The sequence below is a fragment of the Stenella coeruleoalba genome (assembly GCF_951394435.1).
Source record: "Stenella coeruleoalba genome assembly, chromosome: 1".
NCBI classification, from domain to species: domain Eukaryota; kingdom Metazoa; phylum Chordata; class Mammalia; order Artiodactyla; family Delphinidae; genus Stenella; species Stenella coeruleoalba.
The window spans coordinates 122622010-122649497 of record NC_137169.1 but is presented as its reverse complement, the minus strand read 5'-3'; the positions used below and the strand labels follow the sequence as shown (position 1 = coordinate 122649497).

Sequence of the window (27488 nt, the reverse complement as noted above, 5' to 3'; positions counted from 1 at the left end):
ACTTACTAGTCAGGTACATTCTTAGGCGTTTAATATGCGGTGTTGAGTCCATTTCGTTGAGCAAGGAGTAGCTCTTGTCTATTCCATATTTGGCTTAAGGAACTTTATCTGTGCTCATTTCAATCTCTGGTTTTATGCAGCACCCCAACTCACCTTTCCCCTTGAGCAAGCATAAGTTGGTTTTCTAAATTTGAGACCCTGTTCTGTTCTGTAATTCAGTTCCTGTGTAGCCAAGTTTACATTCCGTGTATTAGTGATATCTTATGATGTTTCTTTTTCTGTGTGACTTATTTCAGTTAGAATCATCATACCTGAATCCACTCATTGTGCTGCTAAGGGCCTGATGACATAGATTTCATTGCTGAGTGATATTGCTTTGTAAGTAAATACCACATCTTCTTTATCCATTTTTCACTTTCTGAGATGTTGAATTGTACTGTACACGAGGTTCTTGTAAACAGAGCCGTTCCAAACTTTGGGGTGGCTGTGTCTTTTTGATTTTAATTTCCCTAAGCTACAGGACCATAAGTGGAAGTGCCCTAGGCTCTGTTGCTTTGTTTTTTAGATGTTTCAGGAAACACCATACACTTCTCCCAAGTGTCTGTTGGCAATTTACATCCCGCCCATCAGCATAACAAGGCTCCCAGTTTTCCATGTCCTGTCCTGCCTTTCTGGATTTTACACTTTTTTCAGATGGCCCTTTTGACCGGGGGGAAGTGAGACTTCATTGTAGTGCAGATTTCCTTTGCAAGCTTGCTTGGTTGGCCAAAAAGGGCGTATGCGTTTTTTCCTGAATATATTCAGGAAAAAACGCATACGCCCTTTTTGGCCAAGTGCATCATTGTGGACGTTCTGCCTCTTTTCCTATGCTTTCAATGCAATTCCAGTCTACCTCCTGAAATCGGTTTCCTGCAATTCTGCCCCGCTTTCAAGTCCTCTTGGCAGCCTTACTTCAGTCTATTTTTGGACGATAGCTGTCATTTATAACTCTGCAGGTTTGTGAGTTACAGTGCCCCTGAGCTCCTTTCTTCAACTCGGTTTCTTTTGAGCTGGCCGCAACACTGCAGGATGGCTTCAGGCCCTAATCTGGTTCCGGCACGGCACGCTGAGCCTTTGGTTAATTCCTCTTCCTGGTGGGAAATGATAGTTAAATTTGCCCGTCCAGACACCTCCAGCTAGTCTCTCATTGGTTCTCGCTATTCCTGTTAATTTTCCGCAGAAATTGCAAACTGGGCCAAACAGGAGTTTAAAGGGACTGACTCTCCAAGTCGGGAGAGTGTTAGTAAAGCGTCTGGAATGTTGCACCCGAGTACCAGGGTACGAAAACTGAGACATATTTGAACACGTCTCCCGATCACATGGTTGATCATACTCTGGGTTCCACATGCATGTTTTAGCTGAAGGAAGAATACCTTAAACCTGGAGAGCTGAGACCCGTGGAATGGGTACCATGCAATATGACTTCAAAGGGTCTTCATTTGCTCACCGAACCTCTCCAGTCCTATCACTGCTGCGCTTATGCCCCTGTACACATGCTTGATTCTCTTTCGGAGACATAGCAATCCATAGGTTTTAAGATACTTACTAGTCAGGTACATCCTTAGGCATTTAATATGCGGTATTGAGTCCATTTCATTGAGCAAGGAGTAGCACTTGTCTATTCCATATTTGGCTTAAGGAACTTTGTGCTCATTTCGATCTCTGGTTTTATGCAGCACCCCAACTCACCTTTACCCTTAAGCAAGCATAAGTTGGTTTTCTAAATTTGAGACCCTGTTCTGTTCTGTAATTCAGTTCCTGTGTAGCCAAGTTTACATTCCGTGTATTACTGATATCTTATGATGTTTCTTTTTCTGTGTGACTTATTTCAGTTAGAATCATCGTACCTGAATCCACTCATTATGCTGCTACGGGCCTGATGACAAAAATTTCATTGCTGAGTGATACTGAATTGTACGTAAATACCACAACTTCTTTATCCATTTTTCACTTTCTGCGATGTTGAACTTGTACTGTAAACGAGGTTCTTGTAAACAGAGCCGTTCCAAACTTTGGGGTGGCTGTGTCTTTTTGATTTTAATTTCCCTAAGCTATAGGACCATAAGTGGAAGTGCCCTAGACTCTGTTGCTTTGTTTTTTAGATGTTTCAGGAAACACCATACACTTCTCCAGAGTGGCTGTTGGCAATTTACATGCCGCCCATCAGCATAAGAAGGCTCCCAGTTCTCCATGGCCTGTTGTGCCTTTATGGATTTTACACTTTTTTCAGATGGCCCTTTTGACCAGGTGGAAGTGAGACTTCATTGTAGTGCAGATTTCCATTGCAAGCTTGCTTGGTTGGCCAAAAAGGGCGTATGCGTTTTTTCCTGAATATATTCAGGAAAAAACGCATACGCCCTTTTTGGCCAAGTGCATCATTGTGGACGTTCTGCCTCTTTTCCTATGCTTTCAATGCAATTCCAGTCTACCTCCTGAAATCGGTTTCCTGCAATGCTGCCCCGCTTTCAAGTCCTCTTGGCAGCCTTACTTCAGTCTATTTTTGGACGATAGCTGTCATTTATAACTCTGTAGGTTTGTGAATTACACTGCCCCTGAGCTCCTTTCTTCAACTCGCTTTCTTGTGACATGGCTGCAACACCGCAGGATGGCTTCAGGCCCTAAACTGGTTCTGGCACGGCACGCTGAGCCTTTGGTTAATTCCTCTTCCTGGTGGGAAATGAGAGTTAAATTTGCCCGTCCAGACACCTCCAGCTAGTCTCTCATTGGTTCTCGCTATTCCTGTTCATCTTCCGCAGAAATTGCAAACTGGGCCAAACAGGAGGTTAAAGGGACTGACTCTCCAAGTCGGGAGAGTGTTAGTAAAGCGTCTGGAATGTTGCACCCGAGTACCAGGGGAGGAAAACTGAGACATATTTGAACACGTCTCCCGTTCACATGGTTGATCATACTCTGGGTTCCACATGCATGTTTTAGCTGAAGGAAGAATACCTAAAACCTGGAGAGTTGAGACCAGTGTAATGGGTACCATGCAATATGACTTCAAAGGGTTTTCATTTGCTCACCGAACCTCTCCAATCCTATCACTGCTGCGTTTATGCCCCTGTACACACGCTTGATTCTCTTTTGGAGACATAGCAATCCATAGGTTTTAAGATACTTACTAGTCAGGTACATTCTTAGGCGTTTAATATGGGGTGTTGGGTCCATTTCGTTGAGCAAGGAGTAGCTCTTGTCTATTCCATATTTGGCTTAAGGAACTTTATCTGTGCTCATTTCAATCTCTGGTTTTATGCAGCACCCCAACTCACCTTTCCCCTTAAGCAAGCATAAGTTGGTTTTCTAAATTTGAGACCCTGTTCTGTTTTGGAATGCAGTTCCTGTGTAGCCAAGTTTACATTCCGTGTATTAGTGATATCTTATGATGTTTCTTTTTCTGTGTGACTTATTTCAGTTAGAATCATCGTACCTGAATCCACTCATTATGCTGCTATGGGCCTGATGACATAGATTTCATTGCTGAGTGATACTGCATTGTATGTAAGTACCACAATTTCTTTATCCATTTTTCACTTTCTGCGATGTTGAACTTGTACGGTAAACGAGGTTCTTGTAAACGGACGCGTCCCAAACTTTGGGGTGGCTGTGTCTTTTTGATTTTAATTTCACTAAGCTATAGGACCATAAGTGGAAGTGCCCTAGGCTCTGTTGCTTTGTTTTTTAGATGTTTCAGGAAACACCATACACTTCTGCTGAGTGTCTGTTGGCAATTTACATCCCGCCCATCAGCATAACAAGGGTCCCAGTTCTCCATGGCCTGTCCTGCCTTTCTGGATTTTACACTTTTTTCAGATGGCCGTTTTAACCTGGGAGAAGTGAGACTTCATTGTAGTGCAGATTTCCTTTGCAAGTTTGCTTGGTTGGCCAAGAAGGGCGTATGCGTTTTTTCCTGAATATATTCAGGAAAAAACGCATACGCCCTTTTTGGCCAAGTGCATCATTGTGGACGTTCTGCCTCTTTTCCTATGCTTTCAATGCAATTCCAGTCTACCTCCTGAAATCGGTTTCCTGCAATTCTGCCCCGCTTTCAAGTCCTCTTGGCAGCCTTACTTCAGTCTATTTTTGGACGATAGCTGTCATTTATAACTCTGCAGGTTTGTGAATTACAGTGCCCCTGAGCTCCTTTCTTCAACTCGCTTTCTTGTGCCTGGCCGCAACACCGCAGGATGTCTTCAGGCCCTAATCTGGTTCTGGCACGGCACGCTGAGCCTTTGGTTAATTCCTCTTCCTGGTGGGAAATGAGAGTTAAATTTGCCCATCCAGACACCTCCAGCTAGTCTCTCATTGATTCTCGCTATTCCTGTTCATCTTCCGCAGAAATTGCAAACTGGGCCAAACAGGAGGTTAAAAGGACTGACTCTCCAAGTGTGGAGAGTGTTAGTAAGGGTCTGGAATGTTGCACCCGAGTACCAGGGTACGAAAACTGAGACATATTTGAACACGTCTCCCGATCACATGGTTGATCATACTCTAGGTTCCACATGCATGATTTAGCTGAAGGAAGAATACCTTAAACGTGGGTAGTTGAAACCCGTGTAATGGGTACCATGCAATATGACTTCAAAGGGTCTTCATTTGCTCACCGAACCTCTCCAATCCTATCACTGCTGCGTTTATGCCCCTGTACACACGCTTGATTCTCTTTTGGAGACATAGCAATCCATAGGTTTTAAGATACTTACTAGTCAGGTACATTCTTAGGCGTTTAATATGCGGTGTTGAGTCTATTTCGTTGAGCAAGGAGTAGCTCTTGTCTATTCCATATTTGGCTTAAGGAACTTTATCTGTGCTCATTTCAATCTCTGGTTTTATGCAGCACCCCAACTCACCTTTCCCCTTAAGCAAGCATAAGTTGGTTTTCTAAATTTGAGACCCTGTTCTGTTTTGGAATGCAGTTCCTGTGTAGCCAAGTTTACACTCCGTGTATTAGTGATATCTTATGATGTTTCTTTTTCTGTGTGACTTATTTCAGTTAGAATCATCGTACCTGAATCCACTCATTATGCTGCTAAGGGCCTGATGACATAGATTTCATTGCTGAGTGATACTGCATTGTACGTAAGTACCTCAAGTTCTATATCCATTTTTCACTTTCTGTGATATTGAACTTGTACGGTAAACGAGGTTCTTGTAAACGGAGGCGTCCCAAACTTTGGGGTGGCTGTGTCTTTTTGATTTTAATTTCCCTAAGCTATAGGACCATAAGTGGAAGTGCCCTAGGCTCTGTTGCTTTGTTTTTTAGATGTTTCAGGAAACACCATACACTTCTCCAGAGTGGCTGTTGGCAATTTACATGCCGCCCATCAGCATAAGAAGGCTTCCAGTTCTCCATGGCCTGTCGTGTCTTTATGGATTTTACACTTTTTTCAGATGGCCCTTTTGACCAGGTGGAAGTGAGACTTCATTGTAGTGCAGATTTCATTTGCAAGTTTGCTTGGTTGGCCAAAAAGGGCGTATGCGTTTTTTCCTGAATATATTCAGGAGAAAACGCATACGCCCTTTATGGCCAAGTGCATCATTGTGGACGTTCTGCCTCTTTTCCTATGCTTACAATGCAATTCCAGTCTACCTCCTGAAATCGGTTTCCTACAATTCTGCCCCGCTTTCAAGTCCTCTTGGCAGCCTTACTTCAGTCTATTTTTGGACGATAGCTGTCATTTATAACTCTGCAGGTTTGTGAATTACAGTGCCCCTGAGCTCCTTTCTTCAACTCGCTTTCTTGTGAGCTGGCCGCAACACCGCAGGATGGCTTCAGGCCCTAATCTGGTTCCGGCACGGCATGCTGAGCCTTTGGTTAATTCCTCTTCCTGGTGGGAAATGAGAGTTAAATTTGCCCGTCCAGACACCTCCAGCTAGTCTCTCATTGGTTCTCGCTATTCCTGTTCATCTTCCGCAGAAATTGCAAACTGGGCCAAACAGGAGGTTAAAGGGACTGACTCTCCAAGTGGGGAGAGTGTTAGTAAAGCGTCTGGAATGTTGCACCCGAGTACCAGGGGAGGAAAACTGAGACATATTTGAACACGTCTCCCGATCACACGGTTGATGATACTCTAGGTTGCACATACATGTTTAGCTGAAGGAAGAATACCTTAAACCTGGGTAGTTGAAACCCGTGGAATGGGTACCATGCAATATGACTTCAAAGGGTCTTCATTTGCTCACCGAACCTCTCCAATCCTATCACTGCTGCGTTTACGCCCCTGTACACATGCTTTATTCTCTTTCGGAGACATAGCAATCCATAGGTTTTAAGATACTTACTAGTCAGGTACATTCTTAGGCGTTTAATATGGGGTGTTGAGTCCATTTCGTTGAGCAAGGAGTAGCTCTTGTCTATTCCATATTTGGCTTAAGGAACTTTATCTGTGCTCATTTCAATCTCTGGTTTTATGCAGCACCCCAACTCACCTTTACCCTTAAGCAAGAATAAGTTGGTTTTCTAAATTTGAGACCCTGTTCTGTTTTGTAATTCAGTTCCTGTGTAGCCAAGTTTACATTCCGTGTATTACTGATATCTTATGATGTTTCTTTTTCTGTGTGACTTATTTCAGTTAGAATCATCATACCTGAATCCACTCATTGTGCTGCTAAGGGCCTGATGACACAGATTTCATTGCTGAGTGATATTGCTTTGTAAGTAAATACCACAACTTCTTTATCCATTTTTCACTTTCTGCGATGTTGAACTTGTACTGTAAACGAGGTTCTTGTAAACAGAGCCGTTCCAAACTTTGGGGTGGCTGTGTCTTTTTGATTTTAATTTCCCTAAGCTATAGGACCATAAGTGGAAGTGCCCTAGGTTCTGTTGCTTTGTTTTTTAGATGTTTCAGGAAACACCATACAGTTCTCCCGAGTGTCTGTTGGCAATTTACATCCCGCCCATCAGCATAACAAGGCTCCCAGTTCTCCATGGCCTGTCCTGCCTTTCTGGATTTTACACTTTTTTCAGATGGCCCTTTTGACCGGGGGGAAGTGAGACTTCATTGTAGTGCAGATTTCCTTTGCAAGCTTGCTTGGTTGGCCAAAAAGGGCGTATGCGTTTTTTCCTGAATATATTCAGGAAAAACCGCATACGCCCTTTTTGGCCAAGTGCATCATTGTGGACGTTCTGCCTCTTTTCCTATGCTTTCAATGCAATTCCAGTCTACCTCCTGAAATCGGTTTCCTGCAATTCTGCCCCGCTTTCAAGTCCTCTTGGCAGCCTTACTTCAGTCTATTTTTGGACGATAGCTGTCATTTATAACTCTGCAGGTTTGTGAATTACAGTGCCCCTGAGCTCCTTTCTTCAACTCGCTTTCTTGTGACCTGGCCGCAACACCGCAGGATGGCTTCAGGCCCTAATCTGGTTCCACCACGGCACGCTGAGCCTTTGGTTATTTCCTCTTCCTGGTGGGAAATGAGAGTTAAATTTGCCCGTCCAGACACCTCCAGCTAGTCTCTCATTGGTTCTCGCTATTCCTGTTCATCTTCCGCAGAAATTGCAAACTGGGCCAAACAGGAGGTTAAAGGCGCTGACTCTCCAAGTGGGGAGAGTGTTAGTAAAGCGTCTGGAATGTTGCACCCGAGGACCAGGGGAGGAAAACTGAGACATATGTGAACACGTCTCCCGTTCACATGGTTGATCATACTTGGGTTCCACATGCATGTTTTAGCTGAAGGAAGAATACCTTAAACCTGGAGAGTTAAGACCCGTGTAATGGGTACCATGCAATATGACTTCAAAGGGTCTTCATTTGCTCACCGAACCTCTCCAATCCTATCACTGCTGCATTTATGCCCCTGTACACATGCTTGATTCTCTTTCGGAGACATAGCAATCCATAGGTTTTAAGATACTTACTAGTCAGGTACATTCTTAGGCGTTTAATATGCGGTGTTGATTCCATTTCGTTGAGCAAGGAGTAGCTCTTGTCTATTCCATATTTGACTTAAGGAACTTTATCTGTGCTCATTTCAATCTCTGCTTTTATGCAGCACCCCAACTCACCTTTACCCTTAAGCAAGCATAAGTTGGTTTTCTAAATTTGAGACCCTGTTCTGTTCTGTAATTCAGTTCCTGTGTAGCCAAGTTTACATTCCGTGTATTACTGATATCTTATGATGTTTCTTTTTCTGTGTGACTTACTTCAGTTAGAATCATCATACCTGAATCCACTCATTGTGCTGCTAAGGGCCTGATGACACAGATTTCATTGCTGAGTGATATTGCTTTATAAGTAAATACCACAACTTCTTTATCCATTTTTCACTTTCTGCGATGTTGAACTTGTACTGTAAACGAGGTTCTTGTAAACAGAGCCGTTCCAAACTTTGGGGTGTCTGTGTCTTTTTGATTTTAATTTCCCTAAGCTATAGGACCATAAGTGGAAGTGCCCTAGGTTCTGTTGCTTTGTTTTTTAGATGTTTCAGGAAACACCATACACTTCTCCGGAGTGGTTGTTGGCAATTTACATCCCGCCCATCAGCATAACAAGGCTCCCAGTTCTCCATGGCCTGTCCTGCCTTTCTGGATTTTACACTTTTTTCAGATGGCCCTTTTGACCGGGGGGAAGTGAGACTTCATTGTAGTGCAGATTTCCTTTGCAAGCTTGCTTGGTTGGCCAAAAAGGGCGTATGCGTTTTTTCCTGAATATATTCAGGAAAAAACGCATACGCCCTTTTTGGCCAAGTGCATCATTGTGGACGTTCTGCCTCTTTTCCTATGCTTTCAATGCAATTCCAGTCTACCTCCTGAAATCGGTTTCCTGCAATTCTGCCCCGCTTTCAAGTCCTCTTGGCAGCCTTACTTCAGTCTATTTTTGGACGATAGCTGTCATTTATAACTCTGCAGGTTTGTGAATTACAGTGCCCCTGAGCTCCTTTCTTCAACTCGCTTTCTTGTGAGCTGGCCGCAACACCGCAGGATGGCTTCAGGCCCTAATCTGGTTCCGGCCCGGCATGCTGAGCCTTTGGTTATTTCCTCTTCCTGGTGGGAAATGAGAGTTAAATTTGCCCGTCCAGACACCTCCAGCTAGCCTCTCATTGGTTCTCGCTATTCCTGTTCATCTTCCGCAGAAATTGCAAACTGGGCCAAACAGGAGGTTAAAGGCGCTGACTCTCCAAGTGGGGAGAGTGTTAGTAAAGCGTCTGGAATGTTGCACCCGAGTACCAGGGGAGGAAAACTGAGACATATTTGAACACGTCTCCCGTTCACATGGTTGATCATACTTGGGTTCCACATGCATGTTTTAGCTGAAGGAAGAATACCTTAAACCTGGAGAGTTAAGACCCGTGTAATGGGTACCATGCAATATGACTTCAAAGGGTCTTCATTTGCTCACCGAACCTCTCCAATCCTATCACTGCTGCGTTTATGCCCCTGTACACATGCTTGATTCTCTTTCGGAGACATAGCAATCCATAGGTTTTAAGATACTTACTAGTCAGGTACATTCTTAGGCGTTTAATATGGGGTGTTGAGTCCATTTCGTTGAGCAAGGAGTAGCTCTTGTCTATTCCATATTTGGCTTAAGGAACTTTATCTGTGCTCATTTCAATCTCTGCTTTTATGCAGCACCCCAACTCACCTTTCCCCTTAAGCAAGCATAAGTTGGTTTTCTAAATTTGAGACCCTGTTCTGTTCTGTAATTCAGTTCCTGTGTAGCCAAGTTTACATTCCGTGTATTACTGATATCTTATGATGTTTCTTTTTCTGTGTGACTTACTTCAGTTAGAATCATCATACCTGAATCCACTCATTGTGCTGCTAAGGGCCTGATGACACAGATTTCATTGCTGAGTGATATTGCTTTGTAAGTAAATACCACAACTTCTTTATCCATTTTTCACTTTCTGCGATGTTGAACTTGTACTGTAAACGAGGTTCTTGTAAACAGAGCCGTTCCAAACTTTGGGGTGGCTGTGTCTTTTTGATTTTAATTTCCCTAAGCTATAGGACCATAAGTGGAAGTGCCCTAGGTTCTGTTGCTTTGTTTTTTCGATGTTTCAGGAAACACCATACACTTCTCCGGAGTGGTTGTTGGCAATTTACATCCCGCCCATCAGCATAACAAGGCTCCCAGTTCTCCATGACCTGTCCTGCCTTTCTGGATTTTACACTTTTATCAGATGGCCCTTTTGACCGGGGGGAAGTGAGACTTCATTGTAGTGCAGATTTCCTTTGCAAGCTTGCTTGGTTGGCCAAAAAGGGCGTATGCGTTTTTTCCTGAATATATTCAGGAAAAAACGCATACGCCCTTTTTGGCCAAGTGCATCATTGTGGACGTTCTGCCTCTTTTCCTATGCTTTCAATGCAATTCCAGTCTACCTCCTGAAATCGGTTTCCTGCAATTCTGCCCCGCTTTCAAGTCCTCTTGGCAGCCTTACTTCAGTCTATTTTTGGACGATAGCTGTCATTTATAACTCTGCAGGTTTGTGAATTACAGTGCCCCTAAGCTCCTTTCTTCAACTCGCTTTCTTTTGAGCTGGCCGCAACACCGCAGGATGTCTTCAGGCCCTAATCTGGTTCCGGTACGGCACGCTGAGCCTTTGGTTATTTCCTCTTCCTGTTGGGAAATGAGAGTTAAATTTGCCCGTCCAGACACCTCCAGCTAGCCTCTCATTGGTTCTCGCTATTCCTGTTCATCTTCCGCAGAAATTGCAAACTGGGCCAAACAGGAGTTTAAAGGCGCTGACTCTCCAAGTGGGGAGAGTGTTAGTAAAGCGTCTCGAATGTTACACCCGAGTACCAGGGGAGGAAAACTGAGACATATTTGAACACGTCTCCCGTTCACATGGTTGATCATACTTGGGTTCCACATGCATGTTTTAGCTGAAGGAAGAATACCTTAAACCTGGAGAGTTGAGACCCGTGTAATGGGTACCATGCAATATGACTTCAAAGGGTCTTCATTTGCTCACCGAACCTCTCCAATCCTATCACTGCTGCGTTTATGCCCCTGTACACATGCTTGATTCTCTTTTGGAGACATAGCAATCCATGGGTTTTACGATACTTACTAGTCAGGTACATTCTTAGGCGTTTAATATGGGGTGTTGAGTCCATTTCGTTGAGCAAGGAGTAGCTCTTGTCTATTCCATATTTGGCTTAAGGAACTTTATCTGTGCTCATTTCAATCTCTGGTTTTATGCAGCACCCCTACTCACCTTTACCCTTAAGCAAGCATAAGTTGGTTTTCTAAATTTGAGTCCGTGTTCTGTTCTGTAATTCAGTTCCTGTGTAGCCAAGTTTACATTCCGTGTATTACTGATATCTTATGATGTTTCTTTTTCTGTGTGACTTATTTCAGTTAGAATCATCCTACCTGAATCCACTCATTATGCTGCTACGGGCCTGATGACATAGATTTCATTGCTGAGTGATACTGCATTGTACGTAAATACCACAAGTTCTTTATCCATTTTTCACTTTCTGTGATATTGAACTTTTACGGTAAACGATGTTCTTGTAAACAGAGGCGTCCCAAACTTTTGGGTGGCTGTGTCTTTTTGATTTTAATTTCCCTAAGCTATAGGACCATAAGTGGAAGTGCCCTAGGCTCTGTTGCTTTGTTTTTTAGATGTTTCAGGAAACACCATACACTTCTCCCGAGTGTCTTTTGGCAATTTACATCCCGCCCAACAGCATAACAAGGCTCCCAGTTCTCAATGGCCTGTCCTGCCTTTCTGGATTTTACACTTTTTTCAGATGGCCCTTTTGACCGGGGGGAAGTGAGACTTCATTGTAGTGCAGATTTTCTTTGCAAGTTTGCTTGGTTGGCCAAAAAGGGCGTATGCGTTTTTTCCTGAATATATTCAGGAAAAAACGCATACGCCCTTTTTGGCCAAGTGCATCACTGTGGACGTTCTGCCTCTTTTCCTATGCTTTCAATGCAATTCCAGTCTACCTCCTGAAATCGGTTTCCTGCAATTCTGCCCCGCTTTCAAGTCCTCTTGGCAGCCTTACTTCAGTATATTTTTGGACGATAGCTGTCATTTATAACTCTGCAGGTTTGTGAATTACAGTGCCCCTGAGCTCCTTTCTTCAACTCGCTTTCTTGTTACCTGGCCGCAACACCGTAGGATGGCTTCAGGCCCTAATCTGGTTCCGGCACGGCACGCTGAGCCTTTGGTTAATTCCTCTTCCTGGTGGGAAATGATAGTTAAATTTGCCCGTCCAGACACCTCCAGCTAGTCTCTCATTGGTTCTCGCTATTCCTGTTCATTTTCCGCAGAAATTGCAAACTGGGCCAAACAGGAGGTTAAAGGCGCTGACTCTCCAAGTCGGGAGAGTGTTAGTAAAGCGTCTGGAATGTTGCATCCGAGTACCAGGGTACGAAAACTGAGACATATTTGAACACGTCTCCCGATCACATGGTTGATCATACTATGGGTTCCACATGCATGTTTTAGCTGAAGGAAGAATACCTTAAACCTGGAGAGCTGAGACCCGTGGAATGGGTACCATGCAATATGACTTCAAAGGGTCTTCATTTGCTCACCGAACCTCTCCAGTCCTATCACTGCTGCGTTTATGCCCCTGTACACATGCTTGATTCTCTTTCGGAGACATAGCAAACCATAGGTTTTAAGATACTTACTAGTCAGGTACATCCTTAGGCATTTAATATGCGGTGTTGAGTCCATTTCATTGAACAAGATGTAGCACTTGTCTATTCCATATTTGGCTTAAGGAACTTTGTGCTCATTTCGATCTCTGGTTTTATGCAGCACCCCAACTCACCTTTCCCCTTAAGCAAGCATAAGTTGGTTTTCTAAATTTGAGACCCTGTTCTGTTCTGTAATTCAGTTCCTGTGTAGCCAAGTTTATATTCCATGTATTACTGATATCTTATGATGTTTCTTTTTCTGTGTGACTTATTTCAGTTAGAATCATCGTACCTGAATCCACTCATTATGCTGCTACGGGCCTGATGACAAAAATTTCATTGCTGAGTGATACTGCATTGTACGTAAATACCACAAGTTCTTTATCCATTTTTCACTTTCTGTGATATTGAACTTGTACTGTAAACGAGGTTCTTGTAAACAGAGGCGTCCCAAACTTTGGGGTGGCTGTGTCTTTTTGATTTTAATTTCCCTAAGCTATAGGACCATAAGTGGAAGTGCCCTAGGCTCTGTTGCTTTGTTTTTTAGATGTTTCAGGAAACACCATACACTTCTCCCGAGTGTCTTTTGGCAATTTACATCCCGCCCATCAGCATAACAAGGCTCCCAATTCTCCATGGCCTGTCCTGCCTTTCTGGATTTTACACTTTTTTCAGATGGCCCTTTTGACCGGGGGGGAAGTGAGACTTCATTGTAGTGCAGATTTCCTTTGCAAGTTTGCTTGGTTGACCAAAAAGGGCGTATGCGTTTTTTCCTGAATATATTCAGGAAAAAACGCATACGCCCTTTTTGGCCAAGTGCATCATTGTGGACGTTCTGCCTCTTTTCCTATGCTTTCAATGCAATTCCAGTCTACCTCCTGAAATCGGTTTCCTGCAATTCTGCCCCGCTTTCAAGTCCTCTTGGCAGCCTTACTTCAGTCTATTTTTGGACGATAACTGTCATTTATAACTCTGCAGGTTTGTGAATTACAGTGCCCCTGAGCTCCTTTCTTCAACTCGCTTTCTTGTGACCTGGCCGCAACACCGTAGGTTGGCTTCACGCCCTAATCTGGTTCTGGCATGGCACGCTGAGCCTTTGGTTAATTCCTCTTCCTGGTGGGAAATGATAGTTAAATTTGCCCGTCCAGACACCTCCAGCTAGTCTCTCATTGGTTCTTGCTATTCCTGTTCATTTTCCGCAGAAATTGCAAACTGGGCCAAACAGGAGGTTAAAGGGACTGACTCTCCAAGTGGGGAGAGTGTTAGTAAGCGTCTGGATTGTTACACCCGAGTACCAGGGTACGAAAACTGAGACATATTTGAACACGTCTCCCGATCACATGGTTGATCATACTCTGGGTTCCACATGCATGTTTTAGCTGAAGGAAGAATACCTTAAACCTGGGTAGTTGAAACCCGTGGAATGGGTACCATGCAATATGACTTCAAAGGGTCTTCATTTGCTCACGAACCTCTCCAATCCTATCACTGCTGCGTTTATGCCCCTGTACACACGCTTGATTCTCTTTCGGAGACATAGAAATCCATAGGTTTTAAGATACTTACTAGTCAGGTACATTCTTAGGCGTTTAATATGCGGTGTTGAGTCCATTTCATTGAGCAAGGAGTAGCTCTTGTCTATTCCATATTTGGCTTAAGGAAATTTATCTGTGCTCATTTCAATCTCTGGTTTTATGCAGCACCCCAACTCACCTTTACCCTTAAGCAAGCATAAGTTGGTTTTCTAAATTTGAGACCCTGTTCTGTTTTGGAATGCAGTTCCTGTGTAGCCAAGTTTACATTCCGTGTATTACTGATATCTTATGATGTTTCTTTTTCTGTGTGACTTATTTCAGTTAGAATCATCATACCTGAATCCACTCATTGTGCTGCTAAGGGCCTGATGACATAGATTTCATTGCTGAGTGATATTGCTTTGTAAGTAAATATCACAACTTGTTTATCCATTTTTCACTTTCTGCGATGTTGAACTTGTACTGTAAACGAGTTTCTTGTAAACAGAGGCGTCCCAAACTTTGGGGTGGCTGTGTCTTTTTGATTTTAATTTCCCTAAGCTATAGGACCATAAGTGGCAGTGCCCTAGGCTCTGTTGCTTTGTTTTTTAGATGTTTCAGAAAACACCATACACTTCTCCGGAGTGTCTGTTGGCAATTTACATCCCGCCCATCAGCATAACAAGGCTCCCAGTTCTCCATGGCCTGTCCTGCCTTTCTGGATTTTACACTTTTTTCAGATGGCCCTTTTGACCAGGGGGAAGTGAGACTTCATTGTAGTGCAGATTTCCTTTGCAAGTTTGATGGTTGGCCAAAAAGGGCGTATGCGTTTTTTCCTGATTATATTCAGGAAAAAACGCATACGCCCTTTTTGGCCAAGTGCATCACTGTGGACGTTCTGCCTCTTTTCCTATGCTTTCAATGCAATTCCAGTCTACCTCCTGAAATCGGTTTCCTTCAATTCTGCCCCGCGTTCAAGTCCTCTTGGCAGGCTTACTTCAGTATATTTTTGGACGATAGCTGTCATTTATAACTCTGCAGGTTTGTGAATTACAGTGCCCCTGAGCTCCTTTCTTCAACTCGCTTTCTTGTGACCTGGCCGCAACACCGCAGGATGGCTTCAGGCCCTAATCTGGTTCCGGCACGGCACGCTGAGCCTTTGGTTATTTCCTCTTCCTGGTGGGAAATGAGAGTTAAATTTGCCCGTCCAGACACCTCCAGCTAGTCTCTCATTGGTTCTCGCTATTCCTGTTCATCTTCCGCAGAAATTGCAAACTGGGCCAAACAGGAGGTTAAAGGCGCTGACTCTCCAAGTCGGGAGAGTGTTAGTAAAGCGTCTGGAATGTTGCACCTGAGTACCAGGGTACGAAAACTGAGACATATTTGAACACGTCTCCCGTTCACACGGATGATCATACTCTTGGTTCCACATGCATGTTTTAGCTGAAGGAAGAATACCTTAAACCTGGGTAGTTGAAACCCGTGGAATGGGTACCATGCAATATGACTTCAAAGGGTCTTCATTTGCTCACCGAACCTCACCAATCCTATCACTGCTGCGTTTATGCCCCGGTACACATGCTTGATTCTCTTTTGGAGACATAGCAATCCATAGGTTTTAAGATACTTACTAGTCAGGTACATTCTTAGGCGTTTAATATGCGGTGTTGAGTCCATTTCGTTGAGCAAGGAGTAGCTCTTGTCTATTCCATATTTGGCTTAAGGAACGTTATCTGTGCTCATTTCAATCTCTGGTTTTATGCAGCACCACAACTCACCTTTCCCCTTAAGCAAGCATAAGTTGGTTTTCTAAATTTGAGACCCTGTTCTGTTCTGTAATTCAGTTCCTGTGTAGCCAAGTTTCCATTCCATGTATTAGTGATATCTTATGATGTTTCTTTTTCTGTGTGACTTATTTCAGTTAGAATCATCATACCTGAATCCACTCATTATGCTGCTACGGGCCTGATGACATAGATTTCATTGCTGAGTGATATTGCTTTGTAAGTAAATAGCACAAATTCTTTATCCATTTTTCATTTTCTGTGATATTGTACTTGTACGGTAAACGAGGTTCTTGTAAACAGAGGCGTCCCAAACTTTGTGGTGGCTGTGTCTTTTTGATTTTAATTTCCCTAAGCTATAGGACCATAAGTGGAAGTGCCCTAGGCTCTGTTGCTTTGTTTTTTAGATGTTTCAGGAGACACCATACTGTTCTCCCGAGTGTCTGTTGGCAATTTACATCCCGCCCATCAGCATAACAAGGCTCCCAGTTCTCCATGGCCTGTCCTGCCTTTCTGGATTTTACACCTTTTTCAGATGGCCCTTTTGACCGGGGGGAAGTGAGACTATTTTGTAGTGCAGATTTCCTTTGCAAGCTTGCTTGGTTGGCCAAAAAGGGCGTATGCGTTTTTTCCTGAATATATTCAGGAAAAAACGCATACGCCCTTTTTGGCCAAGTGCATCATTGTGGACGTTCTGCCTCTTTTCCTATGCTTTCAATGCAATTCCAGTCTACCTCCTGAAATCGGTTTCCTGCAATTCTGCCCCGCTTTCAAGTCCTCTTGGCAGCCTTACTTCAGTCTATTTTTGGACGATAGCTGTCATTTATAACTGCAGGTTTGTGAATTACAGTGCCCCTGAACTCCTTTCTTCAACTCGCTTTCTTTTGAGCTGGCCGCAACACCGCAGGATGGCTTCAGGCCCTAATCTGGTTCCGGCACGGCACGCTGAGCCTTTGGTTATTTCCTCTTCCTGGTGGGAAATGAGAGTTAAATTTGCCCTTCCAGACACCTCCAGCTACTCTCTCATTGGTTCTCCCTATTCCTGTTCATCTACTGCAGAAATTGCAAACTGGGCCAAACAGGAGGTTAAAGGCGCTGACTCTCCAAGTGGGGAGAGTGTTAGTAAAGCGTCTGGAATGTTGCACCCGAGTACCAGGGTACGAAAACTGAGACATATTTGAACACGTCTCCCGATCACATGGTTGATCATACTCTAGGTTCCACATGCATGTTTTAGCTGAAGGAAGAATACCTTAAACGTGGGTAGTTGAAACCCGTGTAATGGGTACCATGCAATATGACTTCAAAGGGTCTTCATTTGCTCACCGAACCTCTCCAATCCTATCACTGCTGTGTTTATGCCCCTGTACACATGCTTGATTCTCTTTCAGAGACATAGCAATCCATAGGTTTTAAGATACTTACTAGTCAGGTACATTCTTAGGCGTTTAATATGGGGTGTTGAGTCCATTTCGTTGAGCAAGGAGTAGCTCTTGTCTATTCCATATTTGGCTTAAGGAACTTTATCTGTGCTCATTTCAATCTCTGGTTTTATGCAGCACCCCAACTCACCTTTCCCCTTAAGCAAGCATAAGTTGGTTTTCTAAATTTGAGACCCTGTTCTGTTTTGGAATGCAGTTCCTGTGTAGCCAAGTTTACATTCCGTGTATTAGTGATATCTTATGATGTTTCTTTTTCTGTGTGACTTATTTCAGTTAGAATCATCGTACCTGAATCCACTCATTATGCTGCGACGGGCCTGATGACATAGATTTCATTGCTGAGTGATACTGCATTGTACGTAAGTACCTCAAGTTCTTTATCCATTTTTCACTTTCTGTGATATTGAACTTGTACGGTAAACGAGGTTCTTGTAAACGGACGCGTCCCAAACTTTGGGGTGGCTGTGTCTTTTTGATTTTAATTTCCCTAAGCTATAGGACCATAAGTGGAAGTGCCCTAGGCTCTGTTGCTTTGTTTTTTAGATGTTTCAGGAAACACCATACACTTCTCCTGAGTGTCTGTTGGCAATTTACATTCCGCCCATCAGCATAACAAGGGTCCCAGTTCTCCATGGCCTGTCCTGCCTTTCTGGATTTTACACTTTTTTCAGATGGCCCTTTTAACCGGGGAGAAGTGAGACTTCATTGTAGTGCAGATTTCCTTTGCAAGTTTGCTTGGTTGGCCAAGAAGGGCGTATGCGTTTTTTCCTGAATATATTCAGGAAAAAACGCATACGCCCTTTTTGGCCAAGTGCATCATTGTGGACGTTCTGCCTCTTTTCCTATGCTTTCAATGCAATTCCAGTCTACCTCCTGAAATCGGTTTCCTGCAATTCTGCCCCGCTTTCAAGTCCTCTTGGCAGCCTTACTTCAGTCTATTTTTGGACGATAGCTGTCATTTATAACTCTGCAGGTTTGTGAATTACAGTGCCCCTGAGCTCCTTTCTTCAACTCGCTTTCTTGTGCCTGGCCGCAACACCGCAGGATGTCTTCAGGCCCTAATCTGGTTCTGGCACGGCACGCTGAGCCTTTGGTTAATTCCTCTTCCTGGTGGGAAATGAGAGTTAAATTTGCCCATCCAGACACCTCCAGCTAGTGTCTCATTGATTCTCGCTATTCCTGTTCATCTTCCGCAGAAATTGCAAACTGGGCCAAACAGGAGGTTAAAGGGACTGACTCTCCAAGTGTGGAGAGTGTAAGTAAGGGTCTGGAATGTTGCACCCGAGTACCAGGGTACGAAAACTGAGACATATTTGAACACGTCTCCCGATCACATGGTTGATCATACTCTAGTTTCCACATGCATGATTTAGCTGAAGGAAGAATACCTTAAACGTGGGTAGTTGAAACCCGTGTAATGGGTACCATGCAATATGACTTCAAAGGGTCTTCATTTGCTCACCGAACCTCTCCAATCCTATCACTGCTGCGTTTATGCCCCTGTACACACGCTTGATTCTCTTTTGGAGACATAGCAAGCCATAGGTTTTAAGATACTTACTAGTCAGGTACATTCTTAGGCGTTTAATATGCGGTGTTGAGTCTATTTCCTTGAGCAAGGAGTAGCTCTTGTCTATTCCATATTTGGCTTAAGGAACTTTATCTGTGCTCATTTCAATCTCTGGTTTTATGCAGCAACCCAACTCACCTTTCCCCTTAAGCAAGCATAAGTTGGTTTTCTAAATTTGAGACCCTGTTCTGTTTTGGAATGCAGTTCCTGTGTAGCCAAGTTTACATTCCGTGTATTAGTGATATCTTATGATGTTTCTTTTTCTGTGTGACTTATTTTAGTTAGAATCATCGTACCTGAATCCACTCATTATGCTGCTAAGGGCCTGATGACATAGATTTCATTGCTGAGTGATACTGCATTGTACGTAAGTACCTCAAGTTCTTTATCCATTTTTCACTTTCTGTGATATTGAACTTGTACAGTAAACGAGGTTCTTGTAAACGGAGGTGTCCCAAACTTTGGGGTGGCTGTGTCATTTTGATTTTAATTTCCCTAAGCTATAGGACCATAAGTGGAAGTGCCCTAGGCTCTGTTGCTTTGTTTTTTAGATGTTTCAGGAAACACCATACACTTCTCCCGAGTGGTTGTTGGCAATTTACATCCCGCCCATCAGCATAACAAGGCTCCCAGTTCTCCATGGCCTGTCCTGCCTTTCTGGATTTTACACTTTTTTCAGATGGCCCTTTTGACCGGGGGGGAAGTGAGACTTCATTGTAGTGCAGATTTCCTTTGCAAGTTTGCTTGGTTGGCCAAAAAGGGCGTATGCTTTTTTTCCTGAATATATTCAGGAAAAAACGCATACGCCCTTTTTGGCCAAGTGCATCACTGTGGACGTTCTGCCTCTTTCCTATGCTTTCAATGCAATTCCAGTCTACCTCCTGAAATCGGTTTCCTGCAATTCTGCCCCGCTTTCAAGTCCTCTTGGCAGCCTTACTTCAGTGTATTTTTGGACGATAGCTGTCATTTATAACTCTACAGGTTTGTGAATTACAGTGACCCTGAGCTCCTTTCTTCAACTCGCTTTCTTTTGAGATGGCCGCAACACCGCAGGATGGCTTCAGGCCCTATTCTTGTTCCGGCACGGCACGCTGAGCCTTTGGTTATTTCCTCTTCCTGGTGGGAAATGAGAGTTAAATTTGCCCGTCCAGAAACCTCCAGCTAGTCTCTCATTAGTTCTCCCTATTCCTGTTCATCTTCCGCAGAAATTGCAAACTGGGCCAAACAGGAGGTTAAAGGCACTGACTCTCCATGTGGGGAGAGTGTTCGTTAAGCGTCTGGAATGTTGCACCCGAGTACCAGGGGACCAAAAGTGAGACATATTTGAACATGTCTCCCGATCACACAGTTGATCATACTCTGGGTTCCACATGCATGTTTTAGCTGAAGGAAGAATACCTTAAACCTGGAGAGTTGAGACCCGTGGAATGGGTACCATGCAATATGACTTCAAAGGGTCTTCATTTGCTCAGCGAACCTCTCCAATCCTATCACTGCTGTGTTTATGCCCCGGTACATACGCTTTATTCTCCTTCGGAGACATAGCAATCCATAGGTTTTAAGATACTTACTAGTCAGGTACATTCTTAGGCATTTAATATGGGGTGTGGGGTCCATTTCGTTGAGCAAGGAGTAGCTCTTGTCTATACCATATTTGGCTTAAGGAACGTTATCTGTGCTCATTTGAATCTCTGGTTTTATTCAGCACCCCAACTCACCTTTACCCTTAAGCAAGAATAAGTTGGTTTTCTAAATTTGAGACCCTGTTCTGTTTTGGAATTCAGTTCCTGTGTAGCCAAGTTTACATTCCGTGTATTAGTGATATCTTATGATGTTTCTTTTTCTGTGTGACTTATTTCAGTTAGAATCATCGTACCTGAATCCACTCATTATGCTGCTACGGGCCTGATGACATAGATTTCATTGCTGAGTGATACTGCATTGTACGTAAGTACCACAAGTTCTTTATCCATTTTTCACTTTCTGTGATATTGAACTTTTACGGTAAATGAGGTTCTTGTAAACAGAGGCGTCCCAAACTTTGGGGTGGCTGTGTCTTTTTTATTTTAATTTCCCTAAGCTATAGGACCATAAGTGGAAGTGCCCTAGGCTCTGTTGCTTTGTTTTTTAGATGTTTCAGGAGACACCATACAGTTCTCCCGACTGTCTGTTGGCAATTTACATCCCGCCCATCAGCATAACAAGGCTCCCAGTTCTCCATGGCCTGTCCTGCCTTTCTGGATTTTACACCTTTTTCAGATGGCCCTTTTAACCGGGGGGAAGTGAGACTTCTTTGTAATGCAGATTTCCTTTGCAAACTTTCTTGGTTGGCCAAAAAGGGCGTATGCGTTTTTTCCTGAATATATTCAGGAAAAAACGCATACGCCCTTTTTGGCCAAGTGCATCATTGTGGACGTTCTGCCTCTTTTCCTATGCTTTCAATGCAATTCCAGTCTACCTCCTGAAATCGGTTTCCTGCAATTCTGCCCTGCTTTCAAGTCCTCTTGGCAGCCTTACTTCAGTCTATTATTGGACGATAGCTGTCATTTATAACTCTGCAGGTTTGTGAATTACAGTGCCCCTGAGCTCCTTTCTTCAACTCGCTTTCTTGTGACCTGGCCGCAACACCGCAGGATGGCTTCAGGCCCTAATCTGGTTCCGGCACGGCACGCTGAGCCTTTGGTTATTTCCTCTTCCTGGTGGGAAATAAGAGTTAAATTTGCCCGTCCAGACACCTCCAGCTAGTCTCTCATTGGTTCTCCCTATTCCTGTTCAACTTCCGCAGTAATTGCAAACTGGGCCAAACAGGAGGTTAAAGGCACTGACTCTCCAAGTCGGGAGAGCGTTAGTAAAGAGTCTAGAATGTTGCACCCGAGTACCAGGGGACGAAAACTGAGACATATTTGAACACGTCTCCCGATCACACGGTTGATCATACTCTGGGTTCCACATGCATGTTTTAGCTGAAGGAAGAATACCTTAAACCTGGAGAGCTGAGACCCGTGGAATGGGTACCATGCAATATGACTTCAAAGGGTTTTCATTTGCTCACCGAACCTCTCCAATCCTATCACTGCTGCGTTTATGCCCCTGTACACACGCTTGATTCTCTTTTGGAGACATAGCAAACCATAGGTTTTAAGATACTTACTAGTCAGGTACATTCTTAGGCGTTTAATATGCGGTGTTGAGTCCATTTCGTTGAGCAAGGAGTAGCTCTTGTCTATTCCATATTTGGCTTAAGGAACTTTATCTGTGCTCATTTCAATCTCTGGTTTTATGCAGCACCCCAACTCACCTTTCCCCTTGAGCAAGCATAAGTTGGTTTTCTAAATTTGAGACCCTGTTCTGTTCTGTAATTCAGTTCCTGTGTAGCCAAGTTTACATTCCGTGTATTAGTGATATCTTATGATGTTTCTTTTTCTGTGTGACTTATTTCAGTTAGAATCATCATACCTGAATCCACTCATTGTGCTGCTAAGGGCCTGATGACATAGATTTCATTGCTGAGTGATATTGCTTTGTAAGTAAATACCACATCTTCTTTATCCATTTTTCACTTTCTGAGATGTTGAATTGTACTGTACACGAGGTTCTTGTAAACAGAGCCGTTCCAAACTTTGGGGTGGCTGTGTCTTTTTGATTTTAATTTCCCTAAGCTACAGGACCATAAGTGGAAGTGCCCTAGGCTCTGTTGCTTTGTTTTTTAGATGTTTCAGGAAACACCATACACTTCTCCCAAGTGTCTGTTGGCAATTTACATCCCGCCCATCAGCATAACAAGGCTCCCAGTTTTCCATGTCCTGTCCTGCCTTTCTGGATTTTACACTTTTTTCAGATGGCCCTTTTGACCGGGGGGAAGTGAGACTTCATTGTAGTGCAGATTTCCTTTGCAAGCTTGCTTGGTTGGCCAAAAAGGGCGTATGCGTTTTTTCCTGAATATATTCAGGAAAAAACGCATACGCCCTTTTTGGCCAAGTGCATCATTGTGGACGTTCTGCCTCTTTTCCTATGCTTTCAATGCAATTCCAGTCTACCTCCTGAAATCGGTTTCCTGCAATTCTGCCCCGCTTTCAAGTCCTCTTGGCAGCCTTACTTCAGTCTAGTTTTGGACGATAGCTGTCATTTATAACTCTGCAGGTTTGTGAGTTACAGTGCCCCTGAGCTCCTTTCTTCAACTCGGTTTCTTTTGAGCTGGCCGCAACACTGCAGGATGGCTTCAGGCCCTAATCTGGTTCCGGCACGGCACGCTGAGCCTTTGGTTAATTCCTCTTCCTGGTGGGAAATGATAGTTAAATTTGCCCGTCCAGACACCTCCAGCTAGTCTCTCATTGGTTCTCGCTATTCCTGTTCATTTTCCGCAGAAATTGCAAACTGGGCCAAACAGGAGTTTAAAGGGACTGACTCTCCAAGTCGGGAGAGTGTTAGTAAAGCGTCTGGAATGTTGCACCCGAGTACCAGGGTACGAAAACTGAGACATATTTGAACACGTCTCCCGATCACATGGTTGATCATACTCTGGGTTCCACATGCATGTTTTAGCTGAAGGAAGAATACCTTAAACCTGGAGAGCTGAGACCCGTGGAATGGGTACCATGCAATATGACTTCAAAGGGTCTTCATTTGCTCACCGAACCTCTCCAGTCCTATCACTGCTGCGCTTATGCCCCTGTACACATGCTTGATTCTCTTTCGGAGACATAGCAATCCATAGGTTTTAAGATACTTACTAGTCAGGTACATCCTTAGGCATTTAATATGCGGTATTGAGTCCATTTCATTGAGCAAGGAGTAGCACTTGTCTATTCCATATTTGGCTTAAGGAACTTTGTGCTCATTTCGATCTCTGGTTTTATGCAGCACCCCAACTCACCTTTACCCTTAAGCAAGCATAAGTTGGTTTTCTAAATTTGAGACCCTGTTCTGTTCTGTAATTCAGTTCCTGTGTAGCCAAGTTTACATTCCGTGTATTACTGATATCTTATGATGTTTCTTTTTCTGTGTGACTTATTTCAGTTAGAATCATCGTACCTGAATCCACTCATTATGCTGCTACGGGCCTGATGACAAAAATTTCATTGCTGAGTGATACTGAATTGTACGTAAATACCACAAGTTCTTTATCCATTTTTCACTTTCTGTGATATTGAACTTGTACGGTAAACGATGTTCTTGTAAACAGAGGCGTCCCAAACTTTGGGGTGGCTGTGTCTTTTTGATTTTAATTTCCCTAAGCTATAGGACCATAAGTGGAAGTGCCCTAGGCTCTGTTGCTTTGTTTTTTAGATGTTTCAGGAAACACCATACACTTCTCCCGAGTGTCTTTTGGCAATTTACATCCCGCCCATCAGCATAACAAGGCTCCCAATTCTCCATGGCCTGTCCTGCCTTTCTGGATTTTACACTTTTTTCAGATGGCCCTTTTGACCGGGGGGAAGTGAGACTTCATTGTAGTGCAGATTTCCTTTGCAAGTTTGCTTGGTTGGCCAAAAAGGGCGTATGCGTTTTTTCCTGAATATATTCAGGAAAAAACGCATACGCCCTTTTTGGCCAAGTGCATCATTGTGGACGTTCTGCCTCTTTTCCTATGCTTTCAATGCAATTCCAGTCTACCTCCTGAAATCGGTTTCCTGCAATTCTGCCCCGCTTTCAAGTCCTCTTGGCAGCCTTACTTCAGTCTATTTTTGGACGATAGCTGTCATTTATAACTCTGCAGGTTTGTGAATTACAGTGCCCCTGAGCTCCTTTCTTCAACTCGCTTTCTTGTGACCTGGCCGCAACACCGTAGGATGGTTTCAGGCCCTAATCTGGTTCCGGCCCGGCACGCTGAGCCTTTGGTTAATTCCTCTTCCTGGTGGGAAATGAGAGTTAAATTTGCCCGTCCAGACACCTCCAGCTAGTCTCTCATTGGTTCTCGCTATTCCTGTTCAACTTCCGCAGTAATTGCAAACTGGGCCAAACAGGAGGTTAAAGACGCTGACTCTCCAAGTCGGGAGAGCGTTAGTAAAGCGTGTGGAATGTTGCACCCGAGTACCAGGGAACGAAAACTGAGACATATTTGAACACGTCTCCCGATCACACGGTTGATCATACTCTGGGTTCCACATGCATGTTTTAGCTGAAGGAAGAATACCTTAAACCTGGAGAGCTGAGACCCGTGGAATGGGTACCATGCAATATGACTTCAAAGGGTTTTCATTTGCTCACCGAACCTCTCCAATCCTATCACTGCTGCGTTTATGCCCCTGTACACACGCTTGATTCTCTTTTGGAGACATAGCAATCCATAGGTTTTAAGATACTTACTAGTCAGGTACATTCTTAGGCGTTTAATATGCGGTGTTGAGTCCATTTCGTTGAGCAAGGAGTAGCTCTTGTCTATTCCATATTTGGCTTAAGGAACTTTATCTGTGCTCATTTCAATCTCTGGTTTTATGCAGCACCCCTACTCACATTTACGCTTAAGCAAGCATAAGTTGGTTTTCTAAATTTGAGTCCCTGTTCTGTTCTGTAATTCAGTTCCTGTGTAGCCAAGTTTACATTCCGTGTATTACTGATATCTTATGATGTTTCTTTTTCTGTGTGACTTATTTCAGTTAGAATCATCATACCTGAATCCACTCATTGTGCTGCTAAGGGCGTGATGACATAGATTTCATTGCTGAGTGATATTGCTTTGTAAGTAAATACCACATCTTCTTTATCCATTTTTCACTTTCTGAGATGTTGAATTGTACTGTAAACGAGGTTCTTGTAAACAGAGCCGTTCCAAACTTTGGGGTGGCTGTGTCTTTTTGATTTTAATTTCCCTAAGCAATAGGACCATAAGTGGAAGTGCCCTAGGCTCTGTTGCTTTGTTTTTTAGATGTTTCAGGAAACACCATACACTTCTCCCGAGTGTCTGTTGGCAATTTACATCCCGCCCATCAGCATAACAAGGCTCCCAGTTCTCCTTGGCCTGTCCTGCCTTTCTGGATTTTACACCTTTTTCAGATGGCCCTTTTGACCGAGGGGAAGTGAGACTTCTTTGTAGTGCAGATTTCCTTTGCAAGCTTGCTTGGTTGGCCAAAAAGGGCGTATGCGTTTTTTCCTGAATATATTCAGGAAAAAACGCATACGCCCTTTTTGGCCAAGTGCATCATTGTGGACGTTCTGCCTCTTTTCCTATGCTTTCAATGCAATTCCAGTCTACCTCCTGAAATCGGTTTTTTGCAATTCTGCCCTGCTTTCAAGTCCTCTTGGCAGCCTTACTTCAGTCTATTATTGGACCATAGCTGTCATTTATAACTCTGCAGGTTTGTGAATTACAGTGCCCCTGAGCTCCTTTCTTCAACTCGCTTTCTTGTGACCTGGCCGCAATACCGTAGGATGGCTTCAGGCCCTAATCTGGTTCCGGGACGGCACGCTGAGCCTTTGGTTAATTCCTCTTCCTGGTGGGAAATGAGAGTTAAATTTGCCCGTCCAGACACCTCCAGCTAGTCTCTCATTGGTTCTCGCTATTCCTGTTCAACTTCCGCAGTAATTGCAAACTGGGCCAAACAGGAGGTTAAAGGCGCTGACTCTCCAAGTCGGGAGAGCGTTAGTAAAGCGTCTGGAATGTTGCACCCGAGTACCAGGGGACGAAAACTGAGACATATTTGAACACGTCTCCCGATCACACGGTTGATCATACTCTGGGTTCCACATGCATGTTTTAGCTGAAGGAAGAATACCTTAAACCTGGAGAGCTGAGACCCGTGGAATGGGTACCATGCAATATGACTTCAAAGGGTTTTCATTTGCTCACCGAACCTCTCCAATCCTATCACTGCTGCGTTTATGCCCCTGTACACATGCTTGATTCTCTTTTGGAGACATAGCATTCCATAGGTTTTAAGATACTTACTAGTCAGGTACATTCTTAGGCGTTTAATATGCGGTGTTGAGTCCATTTCGTTGAGCAAGGAGTAGCTCTTGTCTATTCCATATTTGGCTTAAGGAACTTTATCTGTGCTCATTTCAATCTCTGGTTTTATGCAGCACCCCTACTCACCTTTACCCTTAAGCAAGCATAAGTTGGTTTTCTAAATTTGAGACCCTGTTCTGTTCTGTAATTCAGTTCCTGTGTAGCCAAGTTTACATTCCGTGTATTACTGGTATCTTATGATGTTTCTTTTTCTGTGTGACTTATTTCAGTTAGAATCATCATACCTGAATCCACTCATTGTGCTGCTACGGGCCTGATGACATAGATTTCATTGCTGAGTGATACTGCTTTGTAAGTAAATACCACAACTTCTTTATCCATTTTTCACTTTCTGAGATGTTGAATTGTACTGTAAACGAGGTTCTTGTAAACAGAGCCGTTCCAAACTTTGGGGTGGCTGTGTCTTTTTGATTTTAATTTCCCTAAGCTATAGGACCATAAGTGGAAGTGCCCTAGGCTCTGTTGCTTTTTTTTTTAGATGTTTCAGGAAACACCATACACTTCTCCCGAGTGTCTGTTGACAATTTACATCCCGCCCATCAGCATAACAAGGCTCCCAGTTCTCCAT

The 27488-nt window shown here is 43.7% G+C and overlaps 1 long non-coding RNA gene across 26 annotated transcripts in view; it reads left to right on the top strand.

Annotated features, from left to right (window-relative positions):
* Nucleotides 1-27488, top strand: part of LOC307186525 — a 2785769-nt gene that overhangs the window by 1129900 nt on the left and 1628381 nt on the right. Inside the window, exon 1 of one of the 26 annotated variants that reach the window (XR_013828385.1) lies at nt 27152-27211. The exons of the other annotated variants lie outside the window; for them this stretch is intronic. This is a non-coding gene — a long non-coding RNA (uncharacterized lncRNA). Of the gene's footprint in view, nt 1-27151; nt 27212-27488 lie in introns of those variants that run through there. 26 annotated transcript variants of the gene reach the window in all.